This window comes from Sceloporus undulatus, chromosome 2, assembly GCF_019175285.1.
Source record: "Sceloporus undulatus isolate JIND9_A2432 ecotype Alabama chromosome 2, SceUnd_v1.1, whole genome shotgun sequence".
NCBI lineage: Eukaryota > Metazoa > Chordata > Lepidosauria > Squamata > Phrynosomatidae > Sceloporus > Sceloporus undulatus.
The window spans coordinates 266,923,543-266,938,156 of record NC_056523.1 but is presented as its reverse complement, the minus strand read 5'-3'; the positions used below and the strand labels follow the sequence as shown (position 1 = coordinate 266,938,156).

The 14,614-nt window shown below is 38.9% G+C and overlaps 1 long non-coding RNA gene across 3 annotated transcripts in view; it reads left to right on the top strand.

Moving 5' to 3' along the window:
• Positions 1–2,959: 2,959 nt before the first annotated feature.
• LOC121923956 overlaps positions 2,960–14,614 on the top strand; it is a 33,539-nt gene continuing 21,884 nt past the window's right edge. The window contains exons 1-3 of one of the 3 annotated variants that reach the window (XR_006102497.1): positions 2,960–3,275; positions 4,839–4,949; positions 6,793–6,863. This is a non-coding gene — a long non-coding RNA (uncharacterized LOC121923956). The remainder of the gene's footprint in view (positions 3,276–4,838; positions 4,950–6,792; positions 6,864–14,614) is intronic. The other 2 variants (XR_006102496.1, XR_006102495.1) reach the window with 2 other exon arrangements.

The following is a 14,614-nucleotide window of genomic DNA, read 5'->3' as shown; positions in this document are numbered from 1 at the left end:
TTTCTGCTGAGGGGAATGCAGGTTTATGTAGCTATCATGTATGTGTATGTGCACCCACACCCAAACACACACATATGTTCTTACTATCAGTATGCAGAGAAATCTTCTAGCACGTTTGATGTAAACTAAAAGAAAGAGGTTGACAGCATAAGCTTTCATAGACTTAAGTCTACTTCCTCAGAGATTTAAATCTATGAAAGCTCATGCAGCCAACTTCTTTCTTTCAGTTAGTCTACAAGATCTCTCAACATACTAATTTTACAGACTAACATGGCTATATCTTTATGTTCTGATTATGTTTATGAGCTCAAAATTAAGCAGGCAATTTTTCTTTGCACCAATTATATATCCATTTTGAAAAGAAGTCATTCTGAACTGGGTATATTATAGCCCTGTGATAGTATTACTGAGGGCCGATAGCTTACAATTTTGATGCATTTATGAAGCTGAACATTATTAGGAAATTAAATTGATGAAATGAGATCTAAATGTCTTTCTTTAACTTCTTGTCTTGGAGCTTACAGTATGAGAGTGACAGCATTGATGCAACAGCATCCCCATGTAAGAAGCTATAATTCTGTCAAGAAAGGTGTCAAATGTAAGCAATACACATGAATAATGTATATATGGTAGTTTTTCCTCTTCCAGATTATATGTTCAAAGATTATATACAAAGAGCAAGCAAATGAAAATAGCTAGGGAAGAGAGATGCTTGTAACAAAATGCTGGGAGTGAGGGGAGAGAGAGATTCTAACTGCTAATTAGTCTTTGATCACATCTGTATAATCCTTTCCAGTGTTGAATTAATCTTTGCTAAGCACACTACAAAACAGACATGGCTTAATAATTGGAAATTCTCCCAGTGTGTATGATTGGGAAGCAGGGAGATATCCTCTTGCAGCTTAAAATGGTACCTAGAATAATAGAATCATAGGAAAGAGACCACAAGGACCATCCAGCCCAACCATCTGCCATGCAAGCATATAGAATCAAAGCACTCCTGACAGATGGCCATCCAGCTTCTGTTTAAAAACCTCAAATGAATGAGACTGCACTATTCTCCAAAACAGTCTTTTCCACTGTTGAAGGACTCTTAGGCATGTTACAGACCGCTGAAAATGGGCGGTCTGCTGCTGCTGCCGGTTGCTGCATCCGGGAACTACAGCGGCCAAACCACACGGTTCCCGGGCAGAGCCAGAAAGAAGCGCCAAAATTGCGCTTCTTTCTGGGCCCCGGAAGTGGTGCTGCGAGGCGCTAGTCACACACTCATGGCATCACTTCCGCTGCGTGACATCCGGACGCTATGCGTCCGCGACGTCAAAATGGTGGCCCCTGTGTGGACGGGCGCCGCCATTTTGTACGGACTCGGTCCGTACTAGGGTTGAGGGGCGTCAAGAAGTGACGCCCCTTCTCAACCCTAACACGCCCCTTTGGTGCATCTGTAACGCGCCTTAATGTCAGGAAGTTCTTCCTCATGTTGAGGTGGACTTCCTGTAGTTTGAATCCATTGCTCCATGTCCTAGTCCCTGGAGCATCAGAAAATAAGCTTACTTCATTTTCAATATGACATCTTTTCAAATATATAAACATGGAACCTCTTAACTTTCTCTTCAAGCTAAACATATCCAACTGCTAAGTCCCTCTACATAGGGTGTAGTTTCCAGACCCCTCGGCATTTTGGTGGCCCTCCTTTTGACATGTTCCAGCTTCTCTATATCCTTTTTGAATTGTGATGCCAAGAACTGGGCAGAATATTAATGGTGAGGTCTGACCAAAGCACAATAGAGTGGTACTATTACTTCCCATGATCTAGACATTATACTCCTATTGATGCAACCTAGAATCACATTGGAATTTTTAGCTACTGGATCATACTGATGACTCATGTTCAGCTTGTGGTCTACTAAGACATGTGTCAGCCAAGATAGGTATCAGCCATCCTACTGTATCTGTGCATTTCATTTTTTTAAAACTGAAGTGTACCATATTTTGGGGGGGGGGGTTCGGGCAATGTGGCCATGTTCTAGAAGAGTTTCTTCTTGACGTTTCGCCAGCATGTGTGGCTGGCATCTTCAGAGAATGCTTGCCTGGAAAACGTGGTTATATATTTCCAAGGAAGCATTCTCTGAAGATGCCAGCCACAGATGCTGACGAAACGTCAGGAAGAAACTCTTCTAGAACATGGCCACACAGCCCGAAAAACCCATAAAAAACTATGGATGCCAGCCATGAAAGTCTTCGACTTAACATTGAAGTGTAATACCTTACATTTCTCCTTGCTGACATTCATTTTGTTAGTTTGGCCCAGTTCTCTAATCTGTTGAGGTCATTTTGAATCCTTATCCAGTCCTCTAAGGTATTAGTTACCACTCCTAATTTGGTGTCATTTGCAGATTTGATAAACATGCCCTCATCCAATTAATTGATAAAGATGGTGAATAGCACTGGGCCCAGGACAGACCCCTATGAAACCCCACTGGTCACTTCTCTTCAGGGTGAAGAGGAGCCATTGCTGAGCACACTTTGAATTCGGTCTATCAACCAACTACAGTTCCACCTAACAGTTGCATCATCTAGCCCACATTTTACTGATTTTGTTGCAAGACTATCACAGTGGACCTTGTCAGAGGCTTTATTGAAATAAAGATATGTCACATCCACAACATTTCCATTATGTACTAAGCTTGTATCTCGAATTCAAAAAGGAGATAAGATTAGTCTGGCATGACATGTTTTTGAGTAACCTGTAGTGGCTTTTAGTAAGCACAGCATTCCTTTCTAAGTGCTTACAGAATGTCTGTTTAATGATCTACTCTAGAATCTTTCCTGGTATTGATGTCAGGCTGACTGGGTGATAATTGTTTGGTTGCTCTCCCCCAACCTACTGAGACTTCTCTTCTCCAAGAATTCTCAAAGTTTATTGCCAGTGATTCTGAGATTACTTCTGCCAATTATTTTAATACCTTTGGATGAAGTTCATCTGGCCCTGCAGACTTGAATTCATTTAGAATAGCCAGGCATTCCTGTACTACCTCTTTACCTGTTCTGTGCTGCATTTCCCCTACTGCATCATCTGCTCCATGTTCCCTATTTTGAGCACTGTTTTCTTTCTGGGAGAAGACCATGGCAAATAAGTTGTTGAGCAGTTCTGCCTTTTCCCTGTCCCGTTAGCATTTCACCATCTTCTCCATGTGGCAGTGTCAGGATATGAAAGTCAGAACAGTAAGTTGTGACTGGATGAAGATGTAGCAAATGGTAGGTGAAACCAGAACAAGGTAAGCCTGCAATTAGTTAATGAGAGAGCTATTGGCCAATTAGGCCAGTGGCTATATAGCCAATCTGCAGACTATAACTGCCTTGTAAGTCTGCTGGAAGTATTCTCTGTATATGCTCGCCATGCTGCTGCAGTGGTAAGATAATACTGACATGCTGCTGAACTAGGAGTTTTTACTGTGCTTCAATTTTTGTTGCTATGTATGGTACTATTTGTACTGTTTTGTTTTTGCTTCAGTTTTAAGACTTCTGCTGAGTAAAGCTTTTTTGTTAAACACCTCCAAAACTCTGCTGTTGTCTTTTTGCCTCAATATACACACCCCAACAGGCAGCCCTACCATTTCCTCCTTCCTTTTGCTAATGACATAACCAAAAAGCCCTTTTTATTGTTTCTAGAGATTGTCTATTGTCTCTTGAGCATGCCTGAGGTTGTTCTGTGCTTTCAGATGTTAACATTATTTTTCAAAGTCTAGTCATTGTCCCTTGACCACTCCAAAATAATGTATTACATATTGTATCATGTTTTATAATGTGTTATTTTTAAATTCAGCTTAAAAACACTGTAGTGTAGATAATTTGAGGGAAATGAGGAAAGAGACTGCATCAGAAAGAGATAGAACAGCCTTGTATCCACTGTGTAGGCACTGCCTCCAATGACACAAAGCAAGGACCACTTTCATTTACAATTGGCCATTCACATTTGTGGATTTGATTATTTGCAGATATGCTTTATATATTCTTTCTAGTAATCTCTGAATTCTCCAATGTGACTTGGTCAGAGGTTGACCACAGAGTCACAATGTAAGACCTAGAATTACTAGAGAAAATACTTTAGGTATTTGTAGGTCCTCTAGCATGATTCCATGGTCAACTGCAATGCATCAGTAACTAGTAATCTGTGATTGGATTTTGTTGTTGTTGTTGTTTTTGTGTGAATTGAAGAATGGGAATGGTTGAGTTTATATGAGTTGGTTGCTTACACTTTAAAAATTTTGCATATGTAGGCTGAGATGAGTTACTGGTGGAGCCAGTGGCCATTTTATATCACTGGTATGCATGGTTCATCTTCAGAATAAGACTTACCACATAATTCATTTATCTTTTATCTGGCTTTTATGTATTGAAATTTTTGCTCTAGTTCAAGTTATGTTCTAGTTTTTCCTTGGTGAATCCTTGCAGTACTTATTTGTTTTTTAAATTAAAATACATTTGAGCAAGTGCTTGCCCATGACTGGTATCGCCAAGTATTATTGACTAGATATGACTGACTGCTGAATGCACAGTGATATACTTCTGTAGGAAATAAAATCCAGAATAATGCATCTGTACTGCTCTTGTGTACTAAAAGTGAAAATGCAATTGCAGTTATAACTGCTGTCATAATTCTTTTCTTTACGCAATGATCCAAAGAACATGTAGAATAAAGTGGAAACTTTAAAGACAAATGGCTTTTAAAAAGAGCCTCTGTCATTCTATCTTACATTTCATACTCCTTCAATTTTATATGAATAAATTGAGTTTTTTCTTTCTGAGTTTGCTACAACAAGTTTTTTTTTTTTTTTAAGGAAGCAAAGGAGCATCTGTTTCTTCTGAAACTTCTTGGATGGTATTATCTCAATGTAGCTCAATTCCTTTATCAAGTACACAAACCCTATGATATGAACTCAGAATTACAGGTTAGATGTCACATTACTTATACTATGAATAGACTCATTCAGATCAATAGGGATTAGATCAGTCATGCCTTACCTTAGAAATGGATCCTTTTTGCTTATAATTATAAAAAAACTTTTTGGGGGTGTTTTTATATGGTGGAAAGTGTTTTTCCTGAAATGAGAAATCCTTTAATTTTTGTTATGTGTAAGTAGCACCCATATACTTTCCCCCCTATGGCTCTTTCTGAAGCTGAGGTATTTGCTGTCTTGTAGCAACCTTGGCAGAGCGAACAAGGGGTCAGGCCGTTTTTGGCTTTTCTTCCTTTTACTGAACACTTTGCTGAGCTGTATGGAACACTGAGCACTAGAAAAGGTGCTATTCTAAGATCCATTCATCTGTGTCAGTGACAAATGCTGTGTGTAACTGGAGGCTATAGAGTGTGGTCTTGTACTGGGTTGCTAGTTAATTTTAACAAATGCCTCTGATAAATCATTTCTGGTTGTTCTTTTAATGTCAAAACACTTTCCTTTTAAGTACAGTTAAAATGTCAGAAACATTTTTAAAGAATTTTAAAACATTTTCTTCCCATTGCAAGCTCTGTACTAAATATAGAAAAAAAAAGACAGTGCTTTTAAAGGTACTGTTATTAATGTCAGAACTGTCCCCATGTAGTGCAAGACTGTCAGTCTTAGCGTCCTCTGCCTAATTAGTAATAATTAGCCAAAGAGCAAATTCATCCTACTAACTCTGTTCTGGAGAAACACTGGAAGAGATTCTGTTGACGTCTTGCCACTCTCCTCTTTGCGTCTCTGAATTAATTTGAGCCTTTCTTTTGTTTTTTGTTTTTACTGTATATATGTAGTCAGAAACATAGAAGTAATTTAACTTTTTTTTCTACAAAGTTGTAGAGACATTTTTCTCTCTCTTTTCTGTCCCTAGTATCCCATTCTTGGACAAGGTGCTGTGGTGTGTGGCAATGTCCTGGCCCCAGGATAAAATGGATAATCCAGACCATTATATAGTTGAAAGAGATCAGGAATCTGGCTTCAGGCTTGGTTATGGGCAGGGACAGCTTTGGCAGGGAAGTAGTCTCCTGTCCCCATATTTCTAATGTTGCAGGGAGTGAGAAAGTAAAAATCTTTTACAACACATACGTTTTCATCCTTTGGTAATGTTGCCTTCCCCGTTCTTTGGATGCCTAAACTGTATTTCTAAATCTTCAATTGAAGTTTAAAGTTACTGCAATACTTGAATTCTCTTCCATGGAAGGCTAGGCTGGCCTGCTCTCTGCTTTCGTTCTGCTAGTAGGTGAAGACCATTCTGTTCAGACAGAATAATGGCTGCTGCCTGTTCTGCAAAGATCTTTTAATAGGTGTTTGTTGTACTTTCCTCATTCTTGTTATGTTTTTAAAATATTTTAATTCACTACTTTAATACTTTAGTAGTACAAATACAGAGAACATGAAAATAAAATTGCAGTGGTTTGTCCTTTAACCTTCCAAAGAAAAAGCTGGAGAGCTGCTGGTTGATTATCTTGTACTGAAAGTATTATAAGTCAGTAGTTGGTATATTTTGCAGTAGCTTTGCTTCTGGTGAGTTGCCATTTTAGACTTAGACTGCTTCCTAAAAAGTTCCTGCATGAGGAATGAAATGGCATGCTTGAATTCTCTTAATGCACCACATGCATATTTATGGCTAAGTGACGTAACTGCAATGTCTGTCATTCTTGATCACAGTTAGCTTGTGACATTGCATTAGCTTTTGTGTAGGCCGCCAAGGTAATTTAATTGAATTGGGAAGTAAGAGCAAGCATATCACTTAGCTGCCTTTTCTCTCCCTCTCTCTTCCCTTTATGATGCTCAGCCTGAAGGAGGAGACCTCAGAAGGAAGGCGAAAGCTTTAAGCAGGAGTTTGCTTCAGTGACAACACAACTGGTAAATAAGTAAACTTTAAAAAGTAAAAATAAAAATTGGTGAGCATATAGTTCCTTCTGAATAGTCTCTCTCTCTCTCTCTGTGTGTGTGTGTGTTTAGGGTCACTTTGATGGTGCTTGCCCTATTCTCCAGCTGTTGTGCTATGCCACAGAAATTTTCTTCAGCAAATGACATAATCCTAAACCAAGGATGACTAGTAGACCAGAAAACCTCTTGTCAGCTAATGATTTAATGCATTAACATCACCCTAATTCTATCAGGCTAATTTGATCACTTGTTCATTCATTCAGCTAAACCAAAAGGTACCTAGGAGTTTTCATCCTCCAGAAATCAACTAATATAACATTACCTTAGGCTAGAAATAGACATCCTAGTGCTCATCATATGCTTGGGATTATAGATCTCATAATCTGGCCATTGATTATGCTGACCAAAGTTGTAGTCCAAAACATCTGAAGGGCATCAGTTTGCCCATTCATGACATAAATTAACATTACAATAATTGGTTTCTGGAGAAGGGTAAAACACTTCCACAACTTTTCCCACAGCTGAATGAATAAATTTGTGTGATGGGCAGGGTGATGCCAATGCATCAAAACATCATCTGACAAGAAGGTTTATGTTCTACTAGCCATCCTTGGTTAGGCATAATATTGGACTATGATATAAAACTGAACTGGAACACAAGTGTGAAGTTCTCAGTATCCTTAAAATTATTTTTGTTACCTCTGAGTAGCATGTACATTCCCTCAATAATTCCTAAGAAATATATCTTCTTCACCATTATCTCCTTGCTACAGGAAGGGGAAATCATTAAATATTTATCATGTCTATGTTGTCTAACATTATCACCAAAGCCAACATCGCATTGTAAAGCCATATCTAGAAAATTCTGTCTTTCACCTTTCCCCTCTTCTATAGGTTCTGGGCAAGAAGACAAAGGATTTTTACATCTGCAAATCTGTGTACTTGCATAATCCTTTGGCATTCACTTCCTTGAGCACATGTGAAAATTCAACTGTTCTAAGCAAGGGTTTCAGGTTAAAAAGGCTTGACAGTATTGTTAAAAGCCTCAGCTCAGCTGTGTTGTACCAGGCTGTGATCCCCATCTGCCTTTACTGGGATACTTGTGGTGAAGTGATGCAATAGTCGTTACGTTACACACAGCCCCTTGGGCCATTTCAGATTACAGCCAAATCAATTCAATTCAAGTGAATTGGATTCAACTACCATTTGAGGATGATTAGTTTAGCAGAATCCCTGCTTCATCAAAGATGTGATGCTGAGATGACATATGCAGTTCTCACCCCAGTTACAGTAGGATGGGGCCATTAATGACTTGTGGAAGTCATTTTTAAGAAATGAAAGTGTTCTTTAGGAGATCTTGCTTCCTATGGTGTACGTGTACACTTCTGTTCTCCTACTGTCACTTCCTATTCAAATGAAATTCACAGATGGTTGACAAAAATATGAAAACCTACTTAAGAGAAACAAAAGTAGGATATACGTGCAAGTAGCAGGCTGTATCTCAAATTGATTTTAACTCTCTGGGGGTGGGATGGGGGAATCCCCAACCAAAATCAAAACCATTATCCACCTTTGTTGTTGTTTTGTGCCTTCAAGTCATTTCCAATTTATGACAACCCTAAGGCTATCATGGGGATTTCTTGGCAGGAGTTGTTCAGAGGAGGTTTGTCATTGCCTTCCCACGAGGCTAAGAGAGTGTGATTTGTCCAAGGTCACCCAATGGGTTTCATAGTTGAACTGGGAATTGAACCCTGGCCTCCAGAGTTGCAGTCCAACACCCAAACCACTATGCCATGCTGGCTCTCAGCCAGAGTTTAGCCATGATTTTTTGGTGCTTAACCATACTATATAATACAAGCACAATTTTTTGTGTGTTTCACTCCATTTAATAGTTTTCCTTCTGTAGTAATAGTGTCTGTGGTTGTATCTACATGAGTGATTGCAAAGAGGGATCAGATGGGACTAAGCAGTGTGGTCATGGCCTTCCCCCATATCCCTGGAGAATTCCCTATAGGGGAAGATGGGACATAAATAAAGTTCATTCCAACACTATCATCACCACCCAGATGTTCTTTCACAAATGCTAATTATCTATTCCTTTCTTTGTTCCCTTCAAGTATCTACTTCTATTTTTAAATTCTGCTTGTTTTAGTTTCCCTAATGGATTTAAGCACACTCGCAGGCTGCAGTTACTTGTGTGTGTGTTTATTTAGTACCTCTTACATTATTTTCCTGAGGTGACTTGCTAACATTTAAACCATCCCAGCTCTGTCAGAGATAGCTCAGCTGTGTGATGTGCCATGACTGAGTTCAGGCATTTACAAATCTTGCAACTTCAGGTGACAGTTCACTAAGCATTTGCATCATTATTATTACTTTATTACGGCCAATTGGCCAGCATGTAAGCATTTGCATCAATTTTTCTATGTTATTGTTGTACAAAGGAAGTTCTAAAAAGTATACACTACATAGATCTCACTGTCAATTTAAAATCTGAAAATTAACTATATGTGTGTGTGTGTGTGTGTGTGTGTGTGTGTGAACCTTTTGTGGCCACTCTGTATATCAAGGACACAAAACCTTTGTTGCTAGCCACTGTTGGTCTGTAACTCCTAGTAAAGATATATAATTAAATACTTAAGTTAGGATTGTACATGCCACTATATTTCCTATTTCTGTGCATGGTTGTGAAAGCTGGACAGTGAAGAAAGTGGATAGGAAGAGAATCAATTCATTTGAGATGTGGTGCTGAAGAAGAGTTCTACTGATACCATGGACTGCTACAAAGACAAATAAGGGCAATATATCTGAGAATATAACAGTTTAGCACATGCCCCATTCTGATTAGGGCTTTGCTTTGGGCTTCTGCTGTCTATAACCACATTTTCCTGGGTCTAAATGGCCTGTACCCCTACAAGCTGATTGGTTGAAATGGAAAATTTGTACACTTAATGTAAAGTATAGTTACTAATGGTTTGGGATGATGGGTACTGTAATCTTAAACAAGAGGAGAATGCCAGATTAGGTAAATCTATACTATGGAGGATGTGTCCTTAAGTATGTTCCCAACTGGATCATAGAACAACTCAGAGCTTGGAAAAAAAAAACTTTTTGGACTACAGCTTCTAGGATCCTTTTGTCAGTCTAGTCATATCAACTGTGGAATTTTGGGAGCTGCAATCCAAAGAAGTAACACTTCAGCCTCTGAACTGTTGCTATACTCCAACTTGAAACAGAAGGGATATGCCTATGAAGTCTGGTTAGAACTCTGCCTCCCACCAGTAAATCTTCTTGCAAATAAAGACTTCCACCCAGTGTTGGATGTAGTCATGTGGTGGATTTACATGTCACCTCCTATTTTGTGCATGTAAACTGTAAATATGCAAAAAATAGCAAAATAGTAGAATGAAGATGTGCAGAATGGGGGGCTGATGCAGAATGTAGCAGTGGGGCCAATGCAAGCCATCATGTGAGTTGGATCCCTGCTAACTCAGATTAAGAGATTTAGGTAAATTGGGAAGTTATGCTACACAATACGTTAACTTTGAAGTGTGCAGCAGAGTCCTCTTTTCTGTTACCAATAAGCAGGCAGGGTTCCAGTGGCACCACTAGAAGAGTGCGTGGAGTGTGGACCACAGGTGACACCCCAGAAGAGAGTGACATCCAGTCAGGCCCTCCTTCCTCTGCAGAGTAAGGAGGGCCAAACACTCCTCTCTAAGCTCCACTGGTGCAACAAAGACATTTGGATGCTGCTGCTGCCCCCCAGCCCCTCCCCTGCACTGCGCAACTGAAGGCTTCTGATCTGGATCAGCTCCCTATGTGTGAACAGGAGATGTTCGAACTTCCTCAATTCATCTATTTAGCTGTCACCCTTAAAAAGGGCTAAAAAGAATAGGGAAAAACAGCATCCACTAACAACAAAAGTTGTTCCCTTTTTCATACTGGAGGTTGGGGAAAGGAATCTAAGCTGTTGGGAAAGGAAAGGTTTAAATTTATTCTATCTTCCATCAACGACAAAGCCCCATGCACCCATCAATAAAAAAAAAAAAGAGAGAGAGAGACAGCTGAGATGATTGCTACCTGTTTAATCTATTGTGTAGTTTCATTCTGAGGCAGTGTAGAATTGCATTCCATCCCGGTTTGTGGACTGGCAGAATTGATAGCAACGAGTCAGTTCTGACTCTGTGTTTGTATAAGGCATTTCCTAATTTATAAAAATATACTTAAGTTTCAGTTTGTTTATTGCCACATTAGGATTTTCATCTAATTTGGAGTGCATATTTGAGATGGTCTGACTTAAAGAATAGGCTATGCAGTATATGTGAAATTCACTTTACGGGCTCTGGAAGAACCCTGTTATTTCTTCATTCATACATAGTAGTGGTATGAAATATTTAGATGGGATGTGTTTTAGGAACATGACCTTTTAAAAAGTTTTGTTGCAACAATAAATAAAATTAAGTTTCTTGTTGTTCATAAATCATATGTAACTGGCTGGCTGGATTTTTAGCAAATCTAGAAGCATAGGTTATGTCTCACACATGAAATTGATTTGGGGCATGCCTGGAAGGGACCCAAATTGTTCTTTTCATTTAGACAGTATTGTGCATTTGGTGGCTGATCAGGGAGTTATGCCCACTCAAGAGCAACTGGGACTGATGCACAATGTAAGCAACGTTTGAGCAGCCAGATGTATAGGTGCTCATCCTTCAGAGCAATTGAAAATGAATGATGATTAACTACTATTATTAATTATTCTCTCCAGGAACATTGGGTACTTCCACTAGAATCTATATAAGGTATAGACACGGTGGCAATAGGTTGCATTTTTGTGTGTATCCACTTTGTATTTGCATTTTTCTAGTGACATCTTTATTTCTCTTTCCCCCAGGCAATCCATTGTTTAGCTCTTACTCAAGCTAATCTTCATTTCTGCCTATACTAAATAGATCAGGAAGGATAATGCCTTTCATTATAGCAAATGTCTGCTAGAGAAAAATGTTTAAACATTCTCCCCATCTGTTTAACTTTTCTAGGCAGCAAATGAATAAATCAATAAAAATCTGTTGATTTCAGATGAATGGCTCGTTTCAAATTAATGCACTGTTTTCTTGCATCAGGTCTCAGTTTGCCTCTTAATGGATTCTATTGTATTCTTACCATTGCTTTGCAATTCCCTAGAATAATGATTTATTTCTTGGGTGGGTTATACCTTAGTTATTAGTTGTAAAATTGCATATTAAGTGGCAAGTGAAAAAGCCCTGGTGGCACAGTGGTTAAATGCCTGGACTGCAGCCACTCACTCACAAACCATAAGGTTGCGAGTTCAATAACAGTGAAAGGACTCAAGCTCGACTCAAGCTTGCTTCATTCCGAGGTTGCTAATGAGTACCCAGATTGTTGGGGGCAATTAGCTTACAGTTGTAAACCTCTTAGGGAGTGCTTAAGTGCACTGATAAGCGGTATAGAAATGTACTTGTTATTGCTATTGCTATATTAAATGAATGGATTAACCCATTAATTTGTCAGGTCGCCAACATGGTTGGACTCCATAAATGGTTTGATTAATAGTGCACTTAATAAATATTTATTTTAGATCATTAGAATTTGTCAGAGAGTGGTTCTTAACTAGATACAGTAAGATGAAGGGGTCTGAGGAGAAGGTTTAGGATGGGAGGAAATGCATTACATATATCCATGCTGGAAGAGAAACAGTGAGCCCTAACTGTAATGGAGAGGTGGAATGTTTGTGTTCATGATAAGATGATTTATTTGCTTGATAATGAACAGTTGATGGCCTTTCAGAATTTCAAGACAGTTAGGGGTGAAAACTGGTTTCCTTACCCAATTAACATATACGGGAAATTATTGGTGTCTTTCTGAGTAACAATGGAACAGGGAAGATTGTGCATCACTACCACCTTCCTCTTCTATTTTTTACTGATTTGATTTTCTGTTCTTGCACATTATTATTTGGGGTATGCTGCAATGAATGCTTGTTCTTGTCCAGTGTGCTTATTGCTTACACAGTGCTGGGCAAAAGGATAATCAAGTAATGAGCATTTCACAAGCCCACTTCAGTTTTCTCGTCCCTTGGCTTCTCCCCTCCCAAACCCTTTTGCATTGCTTCCAGTCCCACCTTCCATGAGTCACATGCTTGGAAGAGTTTGGCTGGAACTGTTAGTGAGTGATATTGGTGCAAAGGGATGTAGTTATGCCTCTGTTCAGTCAAAACTTAACCAACAGATTGTAAGATGAGATTCAATATTTTAGGACAGTCTTTCCAAACCTGACAGTTTTCAGATCTGCTAGATTCCCTCCTTTCCCAGCCAACAGTTGTATTATGCAATTTGTTGTCCCTCTGGGAAAGTGCCAGCTCAAAGAAGGCAAATTTAAATAGATTAAAGGAGCAGTTTTAAAAGAGCCAGTAACAAAATCTGTCCTGGGGTCAGTGATGACACAACTATGCTGTCTATGGAGTTTATCACACAGGAGCCTAAGTGCCCAAATCTCGTGCAGAAACGGGATTTAACTTCCAGAAAAAGCCTGCAAAAGTGGGATCGTTTTCAGACACATTGGGGTCATTGAGCATTAATCTGACATTAACCCACACAGAAAGTGGACAAAATCATCCACTTTTTACTTTTGGGATTTTCCCCGAAGTAGAAAGCAAACAATTTTGTCCACTTTCCATGTGGGTTAATGTTGGATTAATGCTCAGTGCCCCTGACGTCATCTGAAAACGATCCTGCTTTTGCAGGATTTGTCCACTTTCTGTTCGGGATGCCCCCAATATCAACTGAAAAAAGATCTCGCTATTGTGGGATTTTCCCAATTTACATCCCGTTTCTGCATGGGATAAATTCAGTGTGATAAACTCTAATGGCTTGTTCTGATTTAAATATCAAATTAATTAATATAATTGAGTGAGTTAAACAATTCTGATTATCAAAGTAATTTCAGTGAAATAATCTCCCCATTTCTAGTGGTCAAATTTTCAACCCTAACATTCCAAACTTTGGAATAAATGCAGTCATAAAAGTTGAGAGGTTAGTCGCAACATGGCTAAAACTTTCAGTGTTGTGAAAATATTGGTCAGATGAAGATATGTAGCCAAGGAAACTGGAAGTCTTTGTTTAGTCAAAGACATATTATCAGAATTGTGTTTTCATAACATCCTTGTAATAAAGTTTAGAACAAGAGAAAGGTGACTGAAAGTCAGCAAGAGATCATGTTGTAAAAGGCAGCTTCCCCGAGTGCTCCAATTACTGAATCAATGCACAACATTGATGGCTAATTCTGTTCATATATGACTAGATGGTTTGGCTCAGTAGTGTATTACAAACTTTGAGGGTGCCCATAGTTCTAAGGCAGACAAAAACAAACCCATAAATAAAATTAAAAACTAAAAATGCAATTCTAAAAAAGTAAAAAATGGAATAAATCATTGGCCAATTTTATAATATCAACATATCAGTATGCGCGCGCGCACACACACACACACAAACACATAAAATCTGGGAAATTGTTCAGAAATTATAGGAGAGAGACAAAGGACCTTTTTTAAAAGGTGGTGATGGCTGTCATGACATTGACATACCTGTCTATATTTTTAGATATGCAGTGCAATGTTTACTGAGGCGTAAGTGCCTCTAAATCCAAGAGGAGTTACTAGAGAGAAAGTGTGTTTAGGGCTGCAGACTTAACTAAGTTGTAAGTCTCCC